Below are 7,238 nucleotides of genomic sequence, written 5' to 3' on the forward strand. Positions count from 1 at the left end.
AAGTTCAATTTGGGATGAAATAAACTTTACAAATTCCTCGTCCGATAGTAGAAGAGGGTTGAGTCTCCAGATTCTGTTAGGGGGAGGGCGATTTGGAAGATCCAGGTCAAATTGGATGGAACTGTGATCTGATATAAAAATACTGGTATATGAACAAGTATTAATCTTGGGTAGGACCCTGTTATCAAGAAGAAAATGATCTATACGGGTATAAGTATGATGTACATTTGAGAAAAAGGAATAGTTTCTCGTGTGGGGAAACTGAAACCTCCAAATATCTGAAAGGCCACACTGACACATAAAATCATTCACGACTCCTGCTGACCTAGAAAGAGTCGGAGGGTTGGTTGAGGACCTGTCCAAAGTGACGTCCAAAACAAGATTGAAGTCTCCTCCTATTATGAGATAACCATGATCAATCTTGGGTATCGTCAGAAATAGTCTTTCAAAAAATTTGCTATCATCGCAGTTTGGTGCATCTAAGTTCACCATAATTACAGGGTTGGCAAAGAGTTGTCCAACAACAATGACATATCGCCTGTTAGGATCACTAATTACTTCTTGGGAGTGAAAAGAAATATTTTTGTTTATTAATATACCCGTTCCTCTTGCTTTTCCATTAAATTTGGAATGATACACTTGACCAACCCAGCTTCGGTTGAGGCAGACAACACTGGCATTACATAGGTGGGTTTCTTGTAAAAATACTACATCTGCCTTCAGTTGTTGGAAGTGAGACATAACTTTTTGCCTTTTAACTGGGTTATTAACCCCTTTGACATTCCAGGATAAGAACTTGGTGGAGTTATTCGTTACCTTATTGTGGTCGCCACCCATACTGGTTTAGGAGAGTAAACAGGTGGTAAGGTAAGATAGTTCAATGATGGCAAGATGGTGTCTTGTCTGAAAAGTGTGCCACAGCAGATAGCACTGGGGGGGAGGGGGAAAAGTTAATACTAAAGGAAAAAAATAAACAAATAAAAAAAAAATTAAGTAACAAAAAAAAAAAAGATACTTCCAATCACATGTACATAAACCTGCAAAACCTATCTCTTGGCTTGTGCCGTTACACAGTTTGTTCTCTGTTTTACTCTGCACTTCAACCTCTGTCGTTATGTAAATCTTTATTTTTTAAATACAGAGAAAAATGAATTTAAACATGATGAACCTTTACTTCACAAGTATCCGCACCTTGGTATATAATACAGTCCCCTAGCCAGTGCACACATCAATAAGCAACGATTCTACATATCAACAGCCTCAGCTGGAGGAAGAACAGCAATCAACAAGCAATAATAATAATAGTGTGTGTCATCAAATATCATTAAGGCATGAAAGCATAGTCATGACAGCTCTTTCAATAATTTTTAGCTATGTTAATTGTTTTTAAATCTTCAAACAGTGAACAAAACACTGAAACACTGAAATTTTTATAGGTAGCCCAGCAACAAGAAATAAATGAATAAATAGTAAAAACGAAAAATAAATAAATAAATAATAAAAAATAAATAAATAATAATAAAAAAATAAAGGTTGAACTGGGATACTAGAGAAGCCCTTAAACTTACAAACTAAGGTAGTCAGCTCTTTATAAATCAAAGTGTCAATCCCTTAAAACATTCAATGTGAGCCCTTGGATGTCTATAAGGATGATTTTTGAGCAATAGAAAACTTGGTTAATAAAAATAAAAGAAAAAGAAAAATAAATAAAAAAAAAAAAAAGATTATACAAATCCAAATAGCTGACATAATGATCGTTTGCTCTAATTTATCTGATCAAAATTACTGGGTTCACAATCATAATGTTTGGTCCAGTTGTCGGGTGACAAGCTTAATACAGCATCACTGGTATTAAATTAACTTAGGACTGGCGGCGTTAAGAAGACAAGAGCGTTTCTCTTCACCCAGCTGAGTACAGTATAACATTAACTAGCTCCCCTTTAATGTCATCAGGGCTAACAGCTGACAGCAGGGGCAAAGCCAGCCGGCGCTGCTAATGTTATGACACCAGAGAGAAAAAAAAAAAAAAGGGGGGGGGAGAAAAGGAAAGGCGCCCGAGTCATGGCCCCAGCATGTCCGCGATAGCATATGGCAGAAGCAAACCTCTGAGTGTGTCTAACACAAATAGTAATAACACAGTAGATAAAGTATTTTAAGCCCCACATAAATTTATAGTATCTGAGGGATATATGTGTCTTTACTGGTCAGATAGTGTCCATTAGTGGCACGGTAAACAAAAGTAAATGCTGCCGTATATATTATTAAGGTTAATAGCATAGTAGAGTATATCATTCAGTCTTCCGTTGCCTACCATCTTAGTTAGTCTAAGTCGGCAATTTAATTCACTCACCAGTCAGTTCAACAAAGCTGAGCTGGAAGAGAGCAATGTCCCCGGTTGTTTTCTTCAATGATAGTGTTACGTTTGCTCAGGGGTTTCGTCCGGCGGGTCGTTTGTCCTCCAAAAAAGCAGCGACTTCAGCCGGGGAGCTGAACTCGTGCCTGGATCCATCGGTGACCACACAAAGCTTAGCGGGGAAGCGTAGGCTGAACTGGTATCCCGCTGGTCTCAGCTGGGTCTTGACTGGGGCAAAGGCGGCTCTCTTCCTAGCCACTTCAGCACTGTAGTCGGGGTAAATGTGAATCTCCAAGCCTCTGTAGGACAGGGGGCCTTTCTCTCGTGCCAGCTGCATGATTCGTTGCTTCACCTGGCAGCGGTGAATGCAGGCTTTGAAGGGTCGGCGCGCGCCGTCTTGTCTTCTCTAGGTGGCCAGCCTGTGTGCTCTATCCGAGGACCGAGAATCTCTCCCAGGCAGGATTCAATGAAAGAGGTCGGTTGGTTGGCTTCGGCTCCCTCTGGTATGCCTGTTATACGAATATTGCACCTCCTGGATCTGTTCTCAAGGTCATCCACTTTTAATTGCAGCTGTTCGTTTTCTTTCATAAGTTTTCTGACTGCCAATTCCAGTGTAGTTAGCCTCCCATGGAAATCATTCATTTAAGTTTCAATGGCCTGGAGTGTCTGGTCGTGTTTGGCGATGGCGGCATGGTTGGCTGAAATTTGTGCCGTCAGGCTTGTAATAATCCTCTCCTCCATACCACTGAGCAGTTTCTGGATGATCAAAGACGTCGCCGGCGGGTGGTCGTTGTCAACATGTGCGGAGTCAGTGCTAGCAAGTGGCTCAAAAGCTAACTCGCCATCTTGTTTGATCTCGCTCCTGTTTTCGGCTTTTTTACCTTTAGTTGTGGCCGTCTTGCCCATGTTTAGGACACAAACTCAGAAGTCCGCTTTAGGAACAGGTTCACCACGTTCTAAGTAGGCAAATAATTCAACTGGTATCAAATAAATGTCGAGTGGTAACAGAGCTCTTCCGACCTGCAGCCTACTCCATCGCCCCAGGGTCATTTTCAAACAACCAATCAGAATGCAGGGGTTTTTTGCAACGGCCAATCAGAATATAGTGGGACTTTGCAACAGCCAATCAGAATATAGGGGGATTTTACAACAGCCAATCACAATAAAGGGGGATTTTACAGTAACCAATCAGAATAAAGAGGTATTTCTCAACAGCCAATCACATCACAGTGGGATTTTACAACAGCTAATCAGAATACAGGGTGATTTTCCAATAGCCAATCAGAATACAGGGTGATTTTCCAATAGCCAATCAAGAATACAGGGTGATTTTACAACAGCCAATCACAAAACAGGGTGATTTTACAACAGCCAATCACAGTGCAGGGGGATTTTACAACATCCAATCACAGCATAGGGTGATTTTACATAGCCAATCAGAATGCAGGGGGATTTTACAACAGCCAATCACAAAACAGGGTGATTTTCAAACAGCCAATCAGAATACAGGGGGATTTTACACAAGCCAATCAGAATCCAGGGGGATTTTGCAACAGCCAGTTAGAATATAGGGGGATTTTACAACAGCCAATCACAATACAGGAGGATTTTCCAGTAACCAATCAGAATAAAGAGGTATTTCTCGACAGCCAATCACATTATAGAGAGATTTTCCAACAGCCAATCACAATACAGGGGGATTTTCAAACATCCATCCATCCATCCATTGTGTCCCGCTTATCCGGGGCCGGGTCGCGGGGGCAGCAGTCTGAGCAGGGACACCCAGACTTTTCTCTCTCCCTGGACACTCCCTCCAGGTGTTCCGGAGGGACCCCAAGGCGTTCCCAGGCCAGCCGAGTGACATAGTCACTCCAGCGTGTCCTGGCCAATCACAATACAGGGGGATTTTCCAGCAACCAATCAGAATAAAGAGGTACTTCTCAACAGCCAATCACATTACAGGGGGATTTTACAACAGCCAATCACAATACAGGTGGATTTTCCAGTAACCAATCAGAATAAAGAGGTATTTCTCAACAGCCAATCACAATACAGGCTGATTTTACAATAGCCAATCACAGCACAGATGTTTTTCATGACATCCAATGACAATACAGGGTCATTTTCAAACAGCCAATCTGAATAAAGGGGGATTTTGCAACAGCTAATCACAGCACAGATGTTCTTCCTGACAGCCAATCACAGTAGAGGGGTATTTTCAAACAAACACTCACAACACAGGGAGATTTTACAATATATACAATTTTACAATATATGATTATCAAAGTTCATAGATTGTTTAATGTGTATGTTATTTAGGAGGTGTGTCAAAAAGTAACAGGACTTGGTGTGCTGTGTGAGCTATGAGTCAGGTAGGGATTAGCGGGTTGTGTCAGTTTGTGACAGATTTTTCCTCAGCCGGACCAGAAACTTCAGGTTGGTTCATTTCTCTGTGCCCATCACTTGACGGCCTGAAATTAAAGAAAAAAGGTCATATATTTGTATACAATATAATTGATATGGGGCGGCACAGTGGTGCAGTGGTTAGCACTGCCGCCTCACAGCAAGAAGGTCCTGAGTTCGATCCCCCAGCTCCCCGGCTGGAGCAGGGCCTTTCTGTGTGGAGTTTGCATGTTCTCCCCGTGTCTGTGTGGGTTCTCTCCGGGTTCTCCGGCTTCCTCCCACAGTCCAAAGACATGCATGTTTAGGACTCTAAATTGCCCGTAGGTATGAATGTGAGTGTGAGTGGTTTTCTGTCTATGTGTCAGCCCTGCGATGAACTGGCGACTTGTCCAGGGTGTACCCTGCCTCTCGCCCAATGTCAGCTGGGATAGGCTCCAGCAGCCCCGCGACCCTTATGGACTAAGCGGTTACAGAAAATGAATGAATAATTGATATGAGTATGCAGTTATCAGTATGATAAGGTTTCCAAAGTGTGTGAGGTGTAAACAATAATTTATGATTTCCTATATTTAGCTATTGTAACTATTTTTATGTCTACATTTGCATTTACTACACACAATTACAGTTACAAAAGCATTAAGTTCTGTGGCTATGGAGGCAATGGAGCTTCGGGGGGCGGGGGGTTGAAACACCTACTCTAAATGGGCGTGGATTTAGGTGTCATGACTACTGACAGATCACCATCAATCTGAAAGATAATGAGAGAGACGTACACCAACCTCCACCACGAATTTGACTCCTAGCATGTCAACAAGATTAAGTAAAATGTGTTTAGTTTATTTGTTTTATGTATAAGGGTAGATACTTGTTCATATTTTCTTTTTTTTTTCATGATAATTTGGATCTGTTACTTTTGTTTTTCTCAGGTGTAAAGAAAAAGCTTGTTGCTGCATCAAATAAGAGGGACAACAAAGATCTCCAACCATGGCTGAAAGCAATTAACCGCCACCTGTACTGGTCATGTAAAAGTGATGAGGAGGTAATAAAGAGATTATCTAGTAAGCGTAATACACAATAATTGACCTGAGACAATGTTGCAAATTTTAAAAGAATAATAATTTTTAGGTAACACGATAAGAATGGTATTCACCGGTTTTCACTCTGGTATAATCCAAAAGGTTAAACCTAATTTCTATTCAGCTGTCCCCAATGTATACTCTACATTTAAGATGTCTTTCAATTAATGTTTGTTCTTGAAGCATAAATGTTTCACTTATAAATGTTTTTGTGTTCTCATTTCTGCAGGAATGTGTGTGTCAGTGGAAGTCTCTGCTACATCATATTTGCGACATGCCTCAATGGGAGGCGAATAGTGTGGAGTAAACATGTTATCACCCGCCTTTGACAGAGGAACAGCAGAAAAGAAAGAGGTGGCTCAAAACAGATTCACCTGCTTTTTGGGCTCTCAAGGCCATTGTCATGGACAAGGCCCTCCTTCAGAACTTGAAGCAGACGCCTCATTTCAAGCACACTGGTATGCATTTTTTAGACTCATGTTTTTCATTCAATAACACCTGTTTTGTATAACGCCAAGTAAAAAAAGGTCCATTGCAGTGAGGAGTAATAATACTACAGTACAGTAATATTACTAACACTGCCACAAGTTTTACACCCACCGAGCAAAATCACACTCTCTGTATTTATAGTTTTACCATTTGTTTTGAACAACTTGAACATATCATTTTTTTTATCTGGGTGTAGCAACAACTGGGGTTTTTAAACTTGCATCAACACAGGATCTCTGTAGGTGTTCCATTCTTCTATGCTGAAGTATGCTGAGAAGAGGCTGCATTTCATATAAAATTGAAAATCGACTGTATCATGAACAAGAACGTCTACCACAGCATCTTGATGCATCATGGAATCCCTTCTGGACTGAATCTGATTGGTCGTGGGTTCATATTACCAACAAGACAATGACCATAAGCATACTTCAAAGCTTTGCAGAGACTATTTGACCAAGAAAAAGGAATCTGAAGTACTGGAACTGATGGACTGGCCAAGTCACAGTCCGGATTTCAATCCTATTGAATAAATTTGGGATTTAGTAGGATTAGTAAAAATGGATTGCACAAAATTTTCTTCTAAAGCAAGACTGTGGGAACAGCTAGAAACTAGGATTGGGCGATTGGACGACTATATCGTCTATCGACGATGGGCTGAATCCATAGCAGATTGCTTTTTCTGCCAGATTTTTAGGGTGATATTTGTCATTTTATTTTGCTAATGTAATAGTCTGCAGAGTGACAGCCTCTGCTCTACACTGTGCTGTCATCCAGCGGCACAGTACGCATCCACTCAGCTGACCATGAATGCGCTGAGCTGGGTGACGAGTGAGAAGAAAACAGCCTGCAGAGTCAGACTCTTTAAACTCTTTCCCCACGGTAAAGTGAGGATTTATTTTGACCAAACCCAAGTTGGT

General features: G+C 41.2%; 1 long non-coding RNA gene across 1 annotated transcript; it reads right to left on the reverse strand.

Moving 5' to 3' along the window:
* Positions 1-438: 438 nt before the first annotated feature.
* LOC146304296 (uncharacterized) lies at positions 439-2,504 on the reverse strand. The gene is made up of 2 exons (XR_014769450.1): positions 2,351-2,504; positions 439-930 (listed from the first exon to the last, which is right to left on the reverse strand). It is a non-coding gene; the product is annotated as an uncharacterized LOC146304296 (long non-coding RNA).
* Positions 2,505-7,238: the final 4,734 nt, after the last annotated feature.

This window comes from Lutjanus erythropterus, unplaced genomic scaffold (genome assembly GCF_056507025.1).
Source record: "Lutjanus erythropterus isolate fLutEry1 unplaced genomic scaffold, fLutEry1.hap2 Scaffold_157, whole genome shotgun sequence".
NCBI classification, from domain to species: Eukaryota; Metazoa; Chordata; class Actinopteri; order Lutjaniformes; family Lutjanidae; genus Lutjanus; species Lutjanus erythropterus.